General features: G+C 38.1%; 1 protein-coding gene across 1 annotated transcript in view; it reads right to left on the bottom strand.

The window, feature by feature from the left end:
- The window catches only part of DDX10 (DEAD-box helicase 10), a 281324-nt gene that overhangs the window by 168770 nt on the left and 90648 nt on the right, over positions 1–21906 (bottom strand). The window lies entirely within an intron of this gene.

The following is a 21906-nucleotide window of genomic DNA, read 5'->3' as shown; positions in this document are numbered from 1 at the left end:
GCAAAATTGCCTGTAAAAACCACATTCCTAGGCAGAAACCTAAGAAAAAAGATGGTTTCTAAGGTAACCACAGCCCATATCCACACCATACACAATCTGACACATCAGAGTCATCACCTGAGCTTGTCAGAAATTAATTGGAAGAGCCGATGTGTTCTATTTGTGCCCTAAGGCTGCAGCCCTTTAAACAAATGAACTCCATGTTCTGTGTTAGGTGAATTTGCCAGTGGCTTTCTCAAGGAGAAAATGTGCCTTTGTAGAGGTCAAAGAGAAATATGTGAGAATAATCTCTTCTGATGGCTGTGCTCTTAATTCCCAATGGCCAGTGGAACCAAAAGTCCTTAAAATATTACAGAAGTAGCTTTTAAAAACTTTTAAAAAGATATTAAAAACAGAACAACTCAGCTGTCCTGTGCATAGACTCTTGCTAATTTTATTTCTATCAGAAGAGTCTGCATACTGTTCATCCAAGAAAGAAAAGAAACAAGGGAAGGGAGATGATTCTTGGCTGTGCAGTATGAACTACACTTTCAAACCTCTGATAACTGCAGTGCAGATTCTTTCACCTCCCTTTTAAATGAAAGCCATTTCAACTATAAATTGACAGAATAATTTTTGAAGGCAAGACAAATTCCCTCTTTCTTCCTCTTTTTTAACCTCTGGGGGTTAGAAAGGGAAAAGAGAAGGGGTCAACAGAAATGGAGCTAATCTCACACAGCTTAATACTATGAACACCATTTGATATGTATCACAAACAATGTTATAAAACTGGTAAAGTTTTTTCATTCAATCCAATTCCACTAAATGAGCGTGTATGTAAGTGGATCAGCTGTCACCACATTGTAAACTGCATTTAAAATTATTTTCCCTCCTCTTGAGAATTTCATTTAATAGGCTTATGTAAATTAAGTACCTTTATTTACTGCCCCATCCGAATAGAAACAGAGCAAGTTGTCAATAAGAGAAACATTTTGCAACAATATAAACCCAAGCATCCACATTAATAAAATACTTGAGTAGAATACTAAAAATATGTTATTTCAATGCATAGCAACAAAATAGCATCCCTTGGGACACAAAGACAAGTATACTTATGGAGGATGTGGTAAACTAGGAAAATTACAAATCCAATTAGCACTTGATAAAGGACTCCAATATAAAGGTTTTTTAGGACTCTTGACTATTCAAATGGCAGCTATCCTGGAAACAAACCAGAAAATACAATTTGCTGAGCTAAACAAACAACAGTAGTCCTAAACGGGGTGGGGGGGCAAGTGCCCAGAAACCACTCTTTTAGTCACCTCAAAAGGATTTCTTTTGATGCACAAACTTGGGAGAACACGACAATTAATTGTATCTTTTGGAAATCCGATTCAGCACCAAATATGTACAGGGTAGTATTGTAAAAGTTTGTTCTTTAATCTTTAACTTCTGCTACCCTAACCTGTGGTGTGCACTTAGAATTGCCCCTCTTTGAGTACTACTTACACAGAAGGCCTGTTAAAAGAAAGCAATCAACTCTAAATTGGTATTTTACTTCTGGACAGCAAGATGGCAAAACACATCTGCAGCTATGGCCATAATGTTCATCTCCTCATCCACATTAAGCATCCACTCTTTTCCCAGGGCTTTCTATAAACCATATAATTTAATCTTTGAACAACCATGAAGGATAGATTTTCTTACCTTTTCACAGAAGAAGAAAATGAGGCTCAAACAGGTTAACTTACAATTTGGGTCTAGCCCAGGAATGCAAAATCCATCATGTAATCCACCACTCTACCCAAATATAGTACAAAAACTATGTGTCATCTTAATAGATGTTATAAAAAGCACTTGACTAAATTATGCGCGTTCATGATGTTAAAAAGAAAAGCACTCAAAACTAGGAATAGAGAACTTTCTCCATGTGACAAAAGACAACTATGATGCAGGTAAACAGACATGTGGGTAAGTTCCTAGCTCTCTCTCTCCTTTACCAGGAGAGAAAGGGTACCATAAGAGATACCCTTTATGCTTACAATAAAAATGACCCTAGCAGTGCCTGGGTGGCTCAGTTGGTTAAGTGTCCAACTTCAGCTCAGGTCATGATCTTATAGTTCGTGAGTTTGAGCCCCGTGTCAGGTTCTGTGCTGACAGCTCAGAGCCTGGAGCCTGCTTTGAATTCTGTGTCTCCCTCTCTCTCTGTTCCTCCCCTGCTCGTGCTCTCTCTCCTCAAAAATAAATAAACATTATAAAAAAAAAAAATTGACCCTGGTTGGCAGACTACATCTAGACTGGGAGAACTAATAATCTGATAAAAAGTATAAATCCGGGGCGCCTGGGTGGCGCAGTCAGTTAAGCGTCCAACTTCAGCCAGGTCACGATCTCACGGTCCGTGAGTTCGAGCCCCGCGTCAGGCTCTGCAGACAGCTCAGAGCCTGGAGCCTGTTTCCGATTCTGTGTCTCCCTCTCTCTCTGCCCCTCCCCCGTTCATGCTCTGTCTTTCTCTGTCCCAAAAAATAAAATAAAAAACGTTGAAAAAAAAAATTTAAAAAAAAAAAGTATAAATCCAAACTTCTTCATAATAGACATTTCCCTTGTAGGGACCATGGAAAAGATACCTATGCACTTATTATAAAAGAGACCATACCTCTGAAGGAACATGAAGTTTCTAAGCTAGTACGACAACACCCCCCCCCCAACGCCCACCATTGTCTCCTTGCACCTAAACACCCATTGCTGGAAAGGTGGAGGGAAGGAAGAGCAAGATTAACCCACGGAATGCAGCAAGGGCTCCCAAAGAAGAGGGACACGCGAGACTGCTCTGAAGCCTAGTATGGTAATCATAGTCTTTCTTCCCCATCCAAATGTTAGGTGAATGCAAAACAAACCATGGGTGGACCAAATGGAATAAAAGATTTAAATTCTGTATCATACTTAACAGTTAAATATTAAATACATTTCCCCAAAGATCAAGGAAAAAGCAAGAATGTCCTCTCTCTCTCCACTTCTATTTAATATTTTATTGGAGGTCCTGGCCACTGCAGTAGGCAAGAAAAGTGAATAAACACATACAAACCAAAAAAGAAAAATTAAAACTGTCTTTGTTTTCAGAAGACAGAGTTGTTAGGGGTGCCTGGGTGGCTCATGTGGTTAAGCTACAGAATCCTGGTTTCAGCTCAGGTCATGATCTCACAGTTCGTGAGCAGAGCCTGCTTGGGATTCTCTCCCTCTCTGCTCCTCCCCTGCTCACGTGTGTACTCTTTCTCTCAAAATAAACCTTTTTTTTTTTTTTTAACATTTATTTTATTTTTGAGACAGAGAGAGACAGAGCATGAACGGGGGAGGGTCAGAGAGAGAGGGAGACACAGAATCGGAAACAGGCTCCAGGCTCTGAGCTGTCAGCAGAGCCTGACGCGGGGCTCGAACTCACAGACTGTGAGATCATGACCCAAGCCAAAGTCAGACGCTTAACCGACTGAGCCACCCAGGCACCCCTCAAAATAAACCTTAAAAAAAAAAAAGAAAGAAAAGAATACAGGATTGTTCACGGCAAAAATCCTAAAGAATCTATCAAAAAAAAAAAAGAAAAACTCCTAATAGGACAAATTTACCAATGTTTCAGGAAACAAAATCAAAATATAAACATCAATTGAGTTTGTTGCATTAGCAACTGAAAAATAATTTTTTTCAAGTACCAGTTACACATTATGAAAAATCTTAAAATATATAGGAAGAAATTTATAATAGGCGAAGCAGAGGATTTTCAAGGGAGTGAAAATACTCTGTATGATACTATAATGGTGTATAAGTGTCATTATATGTTTGCCCAAACCCACAGAATGTACAACACCAAAAGAACACCCCATGTAAAGTATGGACTTTGGGCATCTATGATGTCAACATAAGCCACTTTCTACAAAGGTATCACTCTGTGGGAGTCTATGCATGTGGGGACATAAGAGGTATACTGAAAATTTCTGTACCTTCCTCTCAATTTTGCTGTGAACCTAAAATTACTCTTAAAAATTAAAATCTTAGAAATACATAAAATGCTTCAAAAAAAAAAAAACACAACAAAACTCTAAGACCTATAACAGAAAATTCTAAAGCAATGCTGTCAAATTCCACATCAGATTCCACTACATATTCCACGTTTGAGAACTAGAAGACTCAATATTGTTAATATTGACTTAATTTGTCAATTCTCAAACTGATCGATTCCATCACAATTAAAATCCCAACATGGTTCTTGTAGAAACTGGTAAGTATATTCTAAAATTTACACAGAAATTCAAAAGACTTCAAATAGGCAAAATATTGAAAAAGAATAAAATCGAAGGGCTTATACTGACTGTTTCCATGACTTACTCTAAAACTTAAGAAGTGTCATATTGGCAATAAGGACAGGTATAGATCAAACAGAGAACAGGAAGTCCAAAAACAGACCCACAAAACAGATCAATTGAGTTTAGGCAGTAGACAAAGTAATTTACGGGAAAATAAGAAAAATGATCTATAAGAACTGAAAATCCAGATGGAAGTAAACATATCTTGATCCCCACCTCATACCATGTATTTAAAAAGTCCTTTCCAATAGAATATAAAATCTAAAAATACAAAGCTTCTAGACAGTAACCAAAGAGAGTATATTAATGATATCTTGGTATAACCAAAGTCTTCATAGAGCACACTAAGCACTAGATTAGAAAGAAACGAAATCGATGCAAACTGGTCTCCAAAGATTACAATTTCTGGACTTCCAAAATTACCATTAAGAAAATGGAAAGGAAAACTACAGACCAAAAGAAGATATATGCAAGAGACATATATTTGGAAAATGATTTAATGAGATTGTGTAAACAATCCAGTTTTTCTATTTGGCAAAAGACTTGAACAGAAACTTTCACAAAAAATTTTGAACACTTAGGTCATTTCCATGTCTTGGCTGTTGTAAATAACGCTGCAATGAACATGGGGGTGCAGATATCTCTTTGAAGTAATGACTTCGTGTCCCTCAGATATATACCCAGAAGTGTGGGATTGCTGGATCGTATGGTAGTTTTTTGTTTTTTTGGTTTTTTTTTAAGGATCCTCCACATTGCCTTCCAGAGTGGCTATACGAATTTATGTTCCCCAACAGTGCACAAAGATTCCCTTTTCTCCATATCCTTGTCAGCATTTATCTTTGGTCTTTGGTAAGTCATTCTACCGGGTGAGGGGTATCTCAGGGGAGGCTTACTTGCGTTTCCCTGATTAGTGACATGGAGCACCTCTTCATGTACCTGTTGGTGGTCATTTATATCTTCTTTGAAGAAAATGTCTGTTCAACTCTTCTGCCATTATTGGATTCAAATTTGGGGGGAGGGTTGTTATTTAGTAGTTTGGGTTCCTTGAATATTTTGGACGTTAACCACTTACCAGAAGTAAGGTTTACAAATATTTTCTCCTATTCCATAAGATGCCTTTGCATTTTGTTGCTGGTCTTGTTGAGAGGGATGAGGAGATTGGCTTTTTACTATGCAAAAGCTTTTACGTTTGATATAATTCCACCTGTGTACTTTTGGGTTTTTTGCCTGTGTTCTCCTATCAAAAAAAATCATTGCCCAGACCCGTATCAGTGCTTTCTTCCTATGTTTTCGTCTAGGAGTTTCATGGTTTTAAGTCTTAAATTTATCTTTTAACACACTTCTACTTAATTTTTTTGAGGGGTCCAGTTTCATTCTTCTCCATGTGGATATCCAGTTTTTGCAACACCATTTGTTCAAGACAATTTTGTTCAAGACAAATTTGTTCTCTCCCCTGTGACCATTTTTGGTTCCCATGTCAAATATTAGTTAACCACATGTATGGGTTTATTCCTGGGCTCTTGGTTCTGTTACACTGGTTCCTGTATCTTTTTTTTTTTTTTTAAGATTTATTAATTGGGGCACCTGGGTGGCTCAGTCGGTTGAGCATCTGACTTCGGCTCAGGTCATGATCTCATGGTCTCTGAGTTCGAGCCCCATGTCGGGCTCTGTGCTGAAAGCTCAGAGCCTAGAGCCTGCTTCAGATTCTGTGTGTGTGTGTGTGTGTGTGTGTGTGTGTGTGTGTGTGTGTGTGTCTGCCCCTCCCCTGCTAAGTAAATAAACGTTAAAAATTAAAAAAAAAAAAAAAAGATTTATTTACTTATTTAAGTAATCTCTACACCCAACATGGGGCTTGAACTCATGACCCATGACTTGATCTCCAGATCAAGAGTCACAGGCTCTACCAACTGAGCCAGCTAGGTGCCCCTCACAGATACATACTCCATGTATCTGTTCCTAAGCCAGCACCATACTGTTTTGATTACTATAGCTTTGTAATTTAGTTTGAAATCAGAAAATACATGTATAATGGAATATTATTCAGCCATAAAAAAGGAAATTTTACCATTTGTGACAACATGGATCAAATTTGAGTGTATTATGCTAAGTGAAATGAGTCAGACTGAAAGACAAAAAAAAAAAACCATATATGATCTTATTTACATGTGGAACCTTAAAAAGTCAAACTCACAGAAATAGTAGATTGGTGGTTACTAGAATCCAGGGAATAGGGTAGAGATGGGAGCTGGTAGTCAAAGGATACAGACTTCCAGTTCTACACTGAATATGTTCTGAGCATCTAATATGAAGCATAATAACTATACTAAACATTGGTTAACAATAGTGTATTGTATACTTGAAAGTTGCTAAGAGGCTAGATCTTGAAGGTCCTCACCACAAAAGGCAGGGAGTAACTATGGGAGGTGATGAAAATGTTCACTAACTTACACACTAAACTTTTGCCATGTTGTATCAGTTATCTCAAAGCTGGTAAAGGAAATATATAGAAATGGTCAAAAGCATATGAAAAAATATTCAACATCATTAGTCATAAAGAAAATACAAATTAAAACCATAAATAGGATACCTGATAGGAATGGCTAAAATTAATACTATTAATATCAAATTTTATAGAGTACATGCAACAAATGGAAACTGCCATATGCTACAATGATACAACCACTTTGGCACACTGTTTGGCAGTTTTGTTCAAAGCAGAAATTCTAAGCTCAGCATCACAGATACTATGAACCAAGGAATTATTTGCAAGCAGAGCTACGCTGTGCCTTGTATGTGGTGTCGCAGCCTCCGGGATCTCTATCCACTCCTACCCAGCTGTGATTATCAAAAATGTTTCCAGAGAGGGGCGCCTAGATGGCTCAGTCAGTTGAGCAACTGACTTTTGATTTCGGCTCAGGTCATGATCTCACGGTTTGTGGTTCTGCCTCCTCAGATTCTGCGCTGTCACAGTGTGGAGCCCACTTGGGATTCTCTCTCTCTCTCTGCTCCTTCCGTGCACTCTCTGTCTCTCTCAAAATAAATAAATAAACTTAAAAGTTTTTTAATGTTTGCAGACACTGCCAAATTTCCCCAGGGCAGCAAAATCACCCACATACATGTACCCAGCAATTCCATTCCTAGGTATTTAGCCAAAAGACTTGCACACAAATGTCATTAAAAGATCTGTATATGAGTGATTACAACAATTTTCTTCATACCAGCCAAAATAATCCAAATATCCATCAAAGAAGTAAACAGATAAACAACTGTAGTATATTCACATAATGGAACACAACTCAGCACTGAAGATGAAATAACTACTCATATGTCCAACAATACAAATGAATTTTAAAACATGTTGAGCAAGAGAGACCAGAAAAGTACATTCTGTAGGATTATGTTTATTTGAAGTTCTAAGATGGACAGAGCTAAGCTGGACGAATGAAAAAGCAGTTGTGCCAGAGGAGGACAGGGGGCAGGAAAGGGCATAAGAGAACTTGCTTAAAATATGTGCCTGTACTGCATATAAATTATACCTCTAAAAATGTAAAATAAAAAAATCTGTATTTCACTAAAACTACAAGTACGCAGAATTATTCATAGGAGTAATTTTGAGGACATGTCAGTCTTTTTGATGTCACAGTTATATGCTTATATTTTAAATAGTGTTTGGGCAGAGAAATTTAAAAAGTCGATCCATTCCTTAGAACAGTCGGTTAACATGAGCAAACCAAGATTGTTAGGCGTTGCTTTGAAATGTTGAACTTAACTGGATAGATGGTAGAATTTCTGCAACTCAACCCAGGTACCAAGGCTCAGCTCACATTTCTCCTTTCTACTCTTTTCAGTTAGCTAGGCATCAATTCCTGAATTAAAGAGACTGTATCTCACTCATTTATTTGTTGATACACTCATTCAATTGTCAAATGAACTGTGTGCTTCCTTGTGAAGGTCAGAGTTTTCAGAGCATCCATCTGCCAGTGTAACCTGACACATTTAAAAATCGGAATGCATAGCAAAACCAATTTAAGATTATTAACATTTTTCATTTCCATTTAATTTCCCATGACAACTCGTCCTCACATTCACACTGTTTCCTTCATTTCACTAATGAGCTAAAGACAGCTTTCACATTTATTTCAGTTCCTTCAGAATTGGATGCATTCAGCAATAACAACCATTTAAATGAGGCAATATCCAATTGTGAACAGGCTTTGAACACATTTCACTGTGTTCTATGTCACTCATAAGCTACACGGTACTGAGTTCTTTCACTAAAAGCAAACATGCAAGAAAAGTTTAAACAAACTACCAAGGGTCAATAGCTGCCAAACATCCGGTTATATAAACAGATGTGCCTTCTGGCTCTAGAGCAAGTCAGACACGGATCAGAAGAGGTAGTAATCTCTAAACAGTGAGCAATGTGTGATTTTCACTGGAGAGGAAAGGGATCCAAATCTAAATCATTCCTCAAAACATACCAGGAAACGGCATGAGACAGCATATTTAATGTGCCTATATTTTTCTGTAATACAAACTATAAAAAGCAAAGCTCAAAAAGCTTCTTGGTTGGGGGAAAAACACAACAGTATAAGAAAAACTACAGGGGACATGGGCTCACGGGGGAAAAGGAATATGAAACAGGTATGGGTTCCAGGAACTGCAGAAAAAGCTAATGCCCAAGGTTTAATTCAAGACTTGGTAATAAATCAAGGCAGAGATTTCCAGTTGCAAACAATGAAATGAGTATACCCTCTGCTTCCTCAAAAAAGGAATAAATTAAAAGCATTTGAAAAGTATAAACCCCCAAAGAACAAGAGAAAGAGAAGACAACAGTAGACAGCAGTCAGTAACAAAATTTTAATATTATGTGAGGTAGATGAACAACGGTAAGTCAGCAGCGAAGAAAGCTGTGATGAAAGTGCCTGCACAGGGAAATGCCCACACTATGCCAACCTGTTCACGCTAGCAGACAAATGGCTCTCAGCTCACCAAGGACAATAAACTGAAGCAAATCCACTCCCATACTGCATACTGAATTACAGCATCAGTTCCTACTAGATACTAAACTTCCTACTAGATACAATTAAGACTTCTCTTTCTGGTTGTCAACTGGTCCCAAGCCATTGGGGGGGGGGAGGGGCGGGGAGTAACTAGTATTATGAAGTACTTACACAGACCGTCCTTACCTGCTTACACAGTTACTGTTTTTGTTGTGCTGGTTTTCATGAGAACACCTTTATCCCATTCACCCAGTAAGTGATTTCCTTTGTGCTTCCTCAGCTGTCTCCTTCTCAGTATAAGCAAGATATCCTCTTTCATGTTTCTCTGAGCCTAATACTCAAGCTCCCAGCTAGGAGTTTTAGGACCAGATCTCCCATCTCACTGCTGTGGCACATTCCAAAACAATTAAATGAGAATATATTATGAGTTTTTAAACACGTAGTAACTTCAAAATCCTTTTTATAAGCAACTCTATGATATAAATGAATTACTCTCACTGTATTTCATCCTCCTCAGCTTCACTGTAAATAAACTAATGCCAAACCTTTAATATCTATGGAAATCAGTACCTGTAACTGCAATGACAAAACGAGATTCCAGGGAACAGCTGAGAAACAACTCGATAACTAAGTGCAAAGTGCATTCTAGTGTGTGTATGTGCATACACACATGTGCGCAGCTTAGAAAGCACACAGGAGACAAAAAAGGCTCAGAGAGCTCCTACATACAATTTGGTATTAAAAAAACAAGCATTTTATAGTTTGGAAAGCAAAGACTGTGGCATGTAAAGAAGGCAGGCAGACTGGCAGACCTCATCAAAACACAAGACACCAACAGTAAGCGCTGCTCCCAGGACAGGTAAATCTCCAAAAACAGCCAATCATCTTTGGTGGGCAGAAGATAAAGTTAGGGTTGAGCTGAGTTTCTATCACAAGTCAAAGGTGTGCTTTCTAAGGAGATAAACTGTTCTTACCTGCTCATTTACATTAGTACAGTAAGGTTCGTCACAGTAAACAAGTTATAATTCAACAGAACCGTTATGTGTCAAGGCACGATGCTACTGTTCGTGTCCGTCAGTAGTGGAAAAGAATACAGTGGTCGCAATACCGTGTGCCCTAACAGACAGAGTCAAACAAAGTTCTTCATGTTCCATCTGGGTTCTGCAACTGAGGCAGAGTTCCTTAGCCAGCGGTTCTCAAAGTGGTATACAGACACCCCACCACTGCACCCTTTTAGGAAGTCTGCATGATCCAACTTATCTGCATAATAATACCCAGATTTCAGGCAAAATGCAACTGACACTTCAGTCAAAAGCAACAGTGGATAAAACTGCTAGTGTATTAGCACCAATCAAGGCTTTGGCAACAAGCAATCTTTGTATCGGCCACCTCCACACACTCCTTATAAAGATGTGAGTTGCACCTACAAATGCCTTTCCATAAACCACGAAAAATTATGGGTTTCATGACATCTCAACCCTTAAGTACAAGTATACTCCTTTCCTGAGGCTGCCATAACAAGTAACTGCAAACTTGGTAGCTTAAAATCGGCATTTATTCCCCCAGAGTTCTGGAGACCAGAAGTACAGTATTTAAATGTCAGCAAAGCCACATTCCCTCCAAAGATTCTAGGAGAGAATTCATTGTTCACCTCTTCCAGTTTCAGGTGTTCCTTGGCTTACAGCCACACTATTCTCCCCCCTGTCCCACGATCACACATCACCTCCTCATCTTCTCCAAATGTGTCTTCTGTCTGTGCTTCTCCCATAAGGATACTTCTCACTGGATCTAGATCCAATTGAATAATCCAAAATGCTCTCCTCATCTCAGGATCTTTAAAACTTAATTACATCTACAAAGACTCCTTTTCCAGGAAACATTCTGAGATTCCAGGAATGAGGATGTGGACACATCTCTTGAGGCACCATTATTCAGCCCATTCCAACAAGTGCCTTTGATATTGTATGTGACCAAGTGGGAGGCATGCATAAAGCACTTCCAGGGCTATTGCAATGCAACGGGTATTTTGAGGAAAAGCACTTGGGAGACTGTTGAGCTGCAAAAAAGAACCAGACACCTTTTGCACGCACATCATTATTACTTGAAAGAACAACTGACAAGCTACAGTGCAAAAACAAGAGCAGCCCTGAAAGATGGAAACTTGTCTGGTACTATCGGCAGGACCTTGATGCGACTAAAATCTGACCCTCACATCTAAGCCTTGATGTTCTCCTGTTAAACATAACTAAACATCAACATCAAATAACGCCACCCTGACCATGATGAATCCAAACAAAAATATGATCATCCAAACCACAAATGACCAAACATCTCCCTCTACTGGCTACTAAGAGTGACTGCTGCTTCCTCACCATTTATTCCTTCTTACACATGATATTTAAGATACCCAACTGCAGAATCACCCCATTCACCCACAGCATCTAATCCAGCACAAAGCCCCCTTCTTTTAACCCTCTCTTGCAACGTCTAACACAAACCCAAGTCCCATAATAAATCCTTTCTGACACATGCTTACTGAGACACCCCAAGGCCCTCTCCTGGGAATATTCTCTCTGGCTGACACAAGTAATAAACCCAACTTGTTGAACTACAGGTGAACTCCTGGTGATGCCTGGCTAGATAGCACTGACAATGGTTTTTTGACTCTTGGGAATTTGCAATATTTCTTCAAATATTACTTCAACAAAAACAACTGCCAGCATGTACTGCCAATGATAAAATTCAGGCTTTCAAGAGAAATTTTGGAATTTAGGAAACCTGTATCTCTCATGCACCAGATGGCTTCCCAATACTTAAACACTTCTCTTACTGAGAATGGCACTGATATGAACAAATGTAGGCAGTGGGGTAGGGGGGTCTTATTATAAAATAAATTGGGTCACCATTTGGAAGACCTGTGTAACTCAGAGAAGTATTTTCCACATAAAGCATGAAGTTAAAAAAATAATGCATGAGAAAAAGGTCTTTTCAGACTGTAAAACAGACCAATGAATTTTAACAAAGAACAAAAGGCCAATAAGGTGGTTTCAGATTCTTCATTACAACTAATCTGTAAGAAATTAACAGTGGTGAGTTCCAGTGCAGTGTCACAGGATATCCACAATCACATGAGAGGTTATTCGAAGATTCCTCTTCCAAGTAGAATTCTGTGGAAGGCCACATTTTCTTCATATATTTCAATGAAACACGATGCAAACAGACTGAACTCAGAACCTGTTATTAGAATGCAACTATCTATAATTCTATTTAGCCAGATGTCAGAGATTTGTAAAAATATAATAGTGCCACTTTCACTATTTTTTTTTATTTTGGAAAAGTTTGTTTTACATAAAAATTTTTATGATAATGTCATAATCTTGATGTTTTAAGTTATTACAAAAATTTCTCAGTGTTAGCTTTTTTTTTTTTAATTTTTTTTCAACGTTTTTATTTATTTTTGGGACAGAGAGAGACAGAGCATGAACGGGGGAGGGGCAGAGAGAGAGGGAGACACAGAATCAGAAACAGGCTCCAGGCTCCGAGCCATCAGCCCAGAGCCCGACGCGGGGCTCGAACTCACGGACCGCGAGATCGTGACCTGGCTGAAGCCGGACGCTTAACCGACTGGGCCACCCAGGCGCCCCTCTCAGTGTTAGCTTCTAATACAGTAAATATCAAGAGATATAACCCACAAAAACAAAAGCTCTTTGGGGCCCTCAATAATGTCTACAAATGTCAAGAGTTCCTGCAACCATAAAAAGTTTGAGAAATACTAGCCTTAAGCATTCCTACTTTTCAAAACAACCTCACTCCTTTTTCTAGAAACCTCCCCCCCCAGTTTCAATAACTTCCTGTGACAAAGAATCAATAGTTAGAGGGTTCAAATCTTATTCCACACAATTAGTGTAGTACAACATGACTGAATTACAATTTCATTACCAACACTTCCTTGCAAATTCCAAGATCTCAATAATCTGAAATTAAGGGCATATATGTAAAAACACCAACTCACAACAAATTAAATGAATAATATCAGGTGAAAGTTTATGTACATGGTTGGTCAGAGAACTCCTAAACCAAGATTCCCCTAAGTCTGGAATACCTCAAGTACTAAACAGAACAGGTTTGGAAGAGGAGATATATAAACTACTCTACAGAATTTCCATAGGGAAAAGCAGCCTGGAGATAACTTCAGAATCAAAAATTATGAAACACACATGGAAACAATCCATCATAAAAAAGAGTAACCAACACAAAACACAGGGGTTTATAGTCCCAAGATATTTAGGTAAATAGAATTATGTGGTAGAGACTCAAATAATTAAGTTTAAAAATTATTAAAGGTGTAAGAGAAGATATAAAGATCAGAATAAGTTCTTTTTAGGGCAGATTAGAAAAGAAATCAAACATAACTTACTGGAATGAAAATGGGGAGACGGGGCGGTGAGCGGGCAATAGGGTTCCCAGCTGAGCATGCGACTCTTGATTTCAGCTCAGGTCACAATCCCAGGGTCGTGAGATCGAGCTCTGTGCTAGACTGTGCACTAAGCATAGAACCTGCTTAGGATTCTCCGATGCTCGCTTGCTCTTTCTCTCCCTTTCTTTCTCTCTCTCTCTCTCTCTCTCTCTCTCTCATCCCCCTTCCCCCTCTGCCCTACTTACACTCTCTCTTTAAAAAAAAAAAAAAGTAATCAAAATGGGCACTGAAATTTAAACCTCTGTGGTTGAGCTAAACAGTAAATTGGATACAGATGAGGAGAAGAGAGATGAGTTGGAAGATAAATTTGAGGGATTAAGCAGAAGGCAGCAGAGAGATAAACGAATAGAATATAAGAAGAGATTACAAGACCCAGAGAACTAAATAAAATGACAACATACTAGATATTATCAGTTGGAGTTTCCTCAGATATAGGGACTATGAACCCTCATCCATGAACTCACAGAGAAAAATCATAAAGAAAAAGTCAAATTACTACAAAGGATGACAAACTAACACCAGCAATAGCAAAAGCTAGAAGACAATGGGATGATACCCTCACCTAACAAAGATAGCTGCTGTACCACCCAACCTATCTAACAGGTCAAGCACAGTCAGCCAAAACAAAGCAACTACTACTAAACACAGCCTTACCGAAAGAGCTACTAAAAAATGGTATTTTGAGAAGAAAACTTGATCAAAAATGAGAAAATGGGGCACAAGACTTGAGCAACTAATAAGTAAATGTGTGGAAGTACTTTTAGAGAATAAGCATTGCAGCCCAAGGGGTAGGGTAACAATTAATGCTGGAGGCATAAAAATACATGAAACTAACATACTCAACAACATTGGGTTGGAAAGGAGCTAAAGTAAAAGTGGTCCAAGGGTCTCATATTGTACAAGAGGAGGGCAGAGACAATGGTTAACTTTAGATTTAAATCAAGTATGCTTTTATCACATTCAGGGTAATGAAAAAGTTTGAATGTCGAAGATAACCAGATACATAAAACAAACTGAAATATAGCAACTGCAGTGTGCTGAAAGCGAAGTCAGTATGGAAAGAGACACAAATCCCTCTGTGACCTACAAACTCCCACTCTTCCTTCAAGGAATTTCTCATATTGTTTGTAAGAGTCACTTGACACATGAAACAATGAGAGTGCCATGTCAATCCATATATTCCCCACATAAAATACTCCCTGACATTATGAGAACCATGAATTAATTAGGCAAAGAAGGGGTTGAGTGAAAGGTTTCTCAAGAGACATAACAGGATGAGCAAAGGTCAAAGGGATAAGACAGTATGGTCTGTGTAACAAAACAAAACAAAACACAGCCTGAAATTACAGATCTGAACTGCTAGGGTACAAACCTCATCTCCCTGGCATTCACTACTAAAATTCAAGAGGAGACATCCTTATCCCCACTGTAGAAGATAAAACTCCTGGTGGACCCCAGGCGACTTGTTTCCACCTTCCTCTCCTTAGAGTAATCTATGTCCCATGCTCCCCATATGTCTCAGATGCCTGAATTGGAAAGTAGACAGGGTTTCAGTGTTTGGTCTCAAAGGAACATGAAATCTAAGTTGCCCTTTATTGGATAAAATCAATTTCCATCACAGAGATGCATTTTTGGACTGCCTTTTCTCATAAAACATCTCAGTGTAATATAAGTAATCACGAGACTGATTTCTACCAAGTAGTAGGATAATCCACAGGTGAACTGTTCACTGGCTGCTGAAGGCCTGTACGAATGCCAAAGACTACTGGTAATACATACGTGAAGCCCATATCACTTACGGTCTATGTCTGCTTTCTCTGTCACTCTCCAATGTGAAGGCTAAAGCAGCTGGCACCCCAAAAGTGGAAGATTCCCTTGTGCCAACATTTAATAGACATCAGACAATTAGCATACATTACTTGATAAAGAGTTCTCAAAGTAATTAAGTTTTCCATACCCCTGAAATCAAATTGAAGCTATTAATCAAACAACTCGAGTCCTAATGGATGTACACCAGCCTAAGCAGTTAATAATACTCTACCAACCTTCTGCAACCGTATGTGCTTGTTTATACATTTATTCAATCAGTCAGTCATTCAAATACTCAGTGAATATTAACTGAGTAGCAGGAACTGTGGTTTCTTGTGATGAAAACAAAGGTTTCTGCCCAATATGATATAGTACTTCCCTAGATCATTACAATTTAATCTAAGAATCATGACTTTCATTAAACTAAGATTCCCTTCATATTGTTTTGTAAAAATTCTGAGTAATTCATATAAGACTCACACCCATGTTACTCTAAGTTTGCTCTAAATCTAAGGAACTGGGATGAGAAAATATATACATCTTATACAGATACTCAAGAAATGTCTGATGAAAACAATTATGATCATTTAAAAAAAACTAAAAACATAATTAGTTTACAATGGTTTTCAATCAAGAATGTCCAAAGTCACCTGTATGTTAAAAGTTACTTTTATCTAGGGGCACCTGGGTGGCTCAGTCTATTGACCATCCAACTTCAACTCAGGTCATGATCTCAATTCGTCAGTTCAAGCCCCACATCAGGCTCTGGGCTGACAGCTCAGAGCCTGGAGCCTGCTTCCGATACTGTGTCTCCCTCTCTCTCTGCCCCTCCTCCACTAGTACTCTGTCTCTGGCTCTGTCTCTCAAAAATAAACATTAAAAAAAACTTTTAAGACACTTTTATCTGGATTATGTACTTGTTTCCATTTTAACTGTCATCCTAGGGGCGCCTGGGTGGCGCAGTAGGTTAAGCATCCGACTTCAGCCAGGTCACGATCTCGCGGTCCGGGAGTTCGAGCCCCGCGTCGGGCTCTGGGCTGATGGCTCAGAGCCTGGAGCCTGTTTCCCATTCTGTGTCTCCCTCTCTCTCTGCCCCTCCCCCGTTCATGCTCTGTCTCTCTCTGTCCCAAAAATAAATAAACGTTGAAAAAAAAAAAAATTTAACTGTCATCCTAAAAAGAAATTACAGATATTACGAAGGAAGAATAAAGAATGGATATCATCATACCAATGGTACAAAACCAATTACGTAGGTATGTCTTAATTTACCTCTTTCTGAAAATGGTGGGTCCTAAGAGGGATACAAAAGCAAAACAATTCTGCCCTCATAAGCATATAATCTACTGGGGAAGAAAGAAGATACAAAAATTAAGAGAAACAAATGAAAATACAATGAGAACTATAAATGTAGAGACCTAAGGAAATAAGTCATGGAAAGGAATTCAAAATCATATTTTAAAGCCAATATGCCATCACTTAAGTTTAAATAAGGCTTTGCTGAGGTTAGGAATAAAACTGTGACTTACAATCATCAATTTTGTAAGCACCTATGATTCAAGACTCAAACATATTAATGAGCAGCTATTTCAATTTCCTCAAATCATGCTCAAATTCATCAACAATTTAAAGTCTGTTACAGCATCACTAACTCAATCTCCACTTCACTCAATACCCTCTTGCTGCAGCAAGTACTATGCAAAGCACACAGTGGGCAATTCACTGACTGCACTGCAGATCTGACTCAAAAAACCTCATCTATTTAGACACAGATCAAAAGTCATTTTGTGATGCTCGCATAAAAACTAAGGTGCATGAACACATGTCGAACAGCATGGTTAGCAACATATTTTGCAATGCAGAAGTAAACTGACATGTATTAAATACAGAATAGCTCTTGGATTTAATACGAGGTTGTCAAATCTCTCAAACTGCAGTCAAAATATTTTATTTCCTCTCAGCAGCTGAAGTGAAACTATGGCTACAAATATTTTTCTAGGCCAAATTAAAGACAGAGCATCTAATTTACTTAAAAACTAACAGCGCCTTGTCATTTAATCATTCAGTCCTAAGCAACATTTCTGAAAGAGCTGTAAATAATTTTCTAATACCACAGTAACTAAAACTTGAATGCTGATATGTTTCTTACCTGTATTCATATACTATAATCTTACATAGGCTTAAAAATTCAACGAAGGGACAATATGAGGATATAGCAGAAAACTCCAGAAGCAGCCTAGTTTTTAAACCCAGCACCACTAGAGCTGTTTTGACACTTCCATCAATTTTAAGCAAGTAATAGATTGTTATATTCATTGCCTCAGAGTCATAGTACAAATCCACTGTGGGGAACTGGCAGAATACTAAAACTAGATTTCTCTGTCTCCTTCAGGTCTGTTTTCTTCAGTAGATTTTCACCTATTTTGAAGGTCAATCAAAATCTTGCATGAATGTTAATACACAATGTAAAAACAAAGAAAGGAGTATTAAATTTTAAATTTCAGTCCATGTAGATGTGTTCACATTTGCATGTCCTAAGAACTTGCTTTTAAAGAACATGCTTTTTATACCAAAGCAAATAGAATGTGAAGTTTTAACTTTATTTTGTAATTTATACTAGAATCACCATAGTTATGATACTTCAAAAGGTATTTTATCCAAGTACAAATGCACCGTAGCACAGTTTTCTAATCATTATAGATCTTAATTCTTGTTTTTCATTTTTAATATTTATTTATTTTGAGAGAGAGAAAGAGAGCGTGCGCGCACAGGAGGGGAGGGGTAGAGAGGAGACTGCAGAGTCTGATGCAGGCCTGAACCCACAAACCACGAGATCAAGACCTGGGCTGAGATTAAGAGTCAGATGTGTAATTAACTGACTGAGCCACCCAGGAGTCCCTCATTATAGATTTTTAAGAGACAAAGTCAAGGAAAATAATGCTAAAACAAATGCATTCTATGCCCCATTTCATTCTATCTCAAATTAGACTTTGTATTTCTTACATTCATAGTATCAAGGTAGCATTTCACATGTGTTTTCTTTTCCTAAGTTTCGTTTTGTTACGTCATTTTGCCCTTTGAATGTCCTAATTCATAATGCCTGTTGGCAAAGTGATCTGTGTAGTAGTGAACTTCATTTCTGGAAAATAACTTCAGGATACTTCTCTCCTGCTCCAAAACTAATTAACAACCCTTGGTTAACATATTCCACTCTTCATCTGATGTTCTACTAGGCTAAAAAACCAAAAATTTCCGAGAAAGGATTATACTCCTTTAATGGTGTGTTCAATTATCCCATGGAACTGAAAGAGGCAAATTTTCTGTTGCTGCTAATCTAATGCAACAAAGACGGTCCTGCAAAGGCAGTTCTCAAACGTCTGGGGTTATAAAAAATGGACAAAGTTTTTTGTCATTTAAAATCTACCAAAGGATTTAGATGTTCTGCCTTCAAAACAAAAATGGCCTGTTACCACAATTCTCATTAATGCTCACTCTTCTTTTGTTACCTGCCCAACACAGTAAATGCTCCACATTTGGAATGGTTAACACTTGTCAATTTGTATTTTCTGCATATTTGAAAACAAAACATACCATGTTTTCTTTAAATATCAGCTATTCTTAAACACAATTTTAAACCTGAACTGTTTAATGTAGCATGACTAGGTGGAGAAAACCATTGTTTTTTCACTGTACATACATTTTGAGCAGAACGAGATATTTTCTCCCCCACCTGGTCCCTTTATTTCCCCCATTAAAATAGAATGTACTATCCAATGACTCACAACTCAATTTAAAATTCAATTTTAAAAGTCCACTGTTCTTTCACCAAATCACTCTGGTTGTATCAAAGCACAACTATAAACATTTCAAAAATGCAAAGGTTTCTACCCATTTAAGAAGAAAGCCCAATAAACACAACACTGGAAAAAGCATGGTGCTCGCTTGTACAGTAAATCCTTAATATGTTTATTCTCAAGTGTCGAGTATCCCCACATCTCTCACCTGGTGATGTATTGGTTTTATGTGTTATTAACACATTGTTTCTGGTAATAGAATGCTTCATGGATATTTTTTAAAACTATTTATGTTACTACGGATTCTACTTAAACCAAGGGAAGAGACACTAAGTAAAAATAAGCCCAAGTGAAGATGACCTTCAGGAAAGCCCATGAAACGAGACACGGGTGCCAACTGAATCCATTTAGAGGATCTTTCAACTTCTCAATATTTCTGCTGCTGTGCAGTCTGCTCTGGCAGCAAAGGAACTGAAACCAGAGGAGGACGAGCACCAGGCCCTTCTCTGAATCCGTTAAATGAGTACCTGCTCTGCCTAGTCATGGTGATTTATGCCAAGGATAACCAGCTTCTTCCACCCTTCAGGAAGGCATGTACTCTAGTCCAAGTTTGTTCAAGAATCAATGAGAACACAAGAAGTGGCAACATGAGAAGGGAGACAAGGATTCCCATTCACCGCAGTTGCTTTGGGAGAATTTATTTCTTTGAAATGTGATACAGAAATTAAAAAATATTCTAATGGCAATCAAGTCACTCTATATATAGGGCAAGAAAGACAGTAGAGCCTATTCTTGACATTTTAAGGGATTACATTGTTCTAAAAAGGGGGAAAGGAAGGGAACATTCGTTGTTGGCTAAATACAGTGCTCTTCATGAGTATGTGGTATAAAAATACTTCATATGTAAAATCAGGATAGAAATGTACATAATTTTTATATAAATGCCAAAAAAACTGAGATCACTGATCTAGAAAGTACTTTGCTTTCCTAATTTTACTGGTACAATATGCTTATCTCCAGTAAGATCGGCCTCATCAACGCAGTGAAACCATATAAAGGTATTTTGAAAACCTCCCTCCATCTCTGCAAGTCTTTACTTCACTAATCAAGCTCCTTGTAGTGCAAAAGAAAACCTCTAGTTGGCCAGTAGGTCACATCCTGATTTCAGGAACACCTACCTCCCTACTTTTTTCATGTTTGTTCCCCAGGTTTTAAGTCTGGGCTCCTGATCTATACTGACAATGCCCAATTTCCATCATAACAATGATACCAGCAACAAAAAGGGATCTAATTATTATCGTGTAGTCCCTGATTTGTGTGCTTGTTTGTTTTCCCAAGCACACTTAATACAAACCACACAGTCTGCCTGATGACATGGCCCTCCTAAATGGGAACATAACTAGAGGAGGAGTAACTACCCAGTCTGTTGAGTTTTGTTACCTAAATAGGGACTGCTTGTCTATTTCCACTTCACTAGCACATATCTGTTTTATATATTTGAGCATTTCACTCAGTGACAAGTGCACCAAATAGAATCATTAGCAGTAAGAATACCCCCAAGCATCAGAAATTTAGAGCAAGGAAGGGAGCTGACAGATCATCGAGACCAGTTCTCTCAGGTCCACTATGAGGTAAACAGAAATCAATGGTTAAGGTTAGAAACTTAATACAGCACCTGGATCAAGGTCAGTAACAAATACTTTCTGGACTGAAACTGGTGTGCAGATCATACTTGGAGTGGTTCTGCTTTAGAATAAGACAGACATTTCTTTGGAGTTTCCCAGTTTCTTTACCTTGCTACCAAAGATGCTCAGAATATCTGTCAAAAGCAGAACACACTACACATCTAAAGAATTCCCTATTTTGTCAATCTAACAGACCTGCTCAGAAAATGAAATGAGCCATGAAGAAAGTGAGTAATCCACAAGGCCTCCCAGAATTCATTCCTTTTTCTTCCCTGTATTGCTTACATCTATTTATTAAGTTATAGAATTATATCCAAAGATCAAGGCTAGGTTGCTAGTTTTCAGTGCCAGAATCTACCTTAACTTAAAAAAAAAAAAAAAAAAAAAAATTACTATATACATACCGTCCTTCTAACTTCTAACACTTCTTCATAAATCTTCAAGTATCATTCAGGATTTTATGTACCTATCTATAATATTCTCTTGAAAAGCCAGCATATAATTCAATGATGTCAGAATCAACTCTTTATTGTTTTAAGTGGAGGGATGCAGGGACAGGTGAACGGTATTAAGGGGGCAGGGGATGAAAAGAAATCCATGTATGGCACATATCTAGCAGACAGCAAGTTCCTGGAATAATGCATCAATCCAAAAGCTTAAATATTTACGACAGTTGAAACTGATTGAAAGCGTACTATGTAATAAGTATAGAGATCCCTAAAAACTAACAGAAATTAACTGTCATTTTGACATACTCGAGCCTTTTTAAGAATAAGGTCATAAAGTCTCTGTCCATTTGAGTACCTTCTT

Source organism: Herpailurus yagouaroundi, unplaced genomic scaffold (assembly GCF_014898765.1).
Source record: "Herpailurus yagouaroundi ecotype Mexico unplaced genomic scaffold, PumYag 161, whole genome shotgun sequence".
NCBI lineage: Eukaryota > Metazoa > Chordata > Mammalia > Carnivora > Felidae > Herpailurus > Herpailurus yagouaroundi.
Note: the sequence above shows the minus strand (reverse complement) of the source record. Positions and strands in the feature narration are given on the sequence as shown.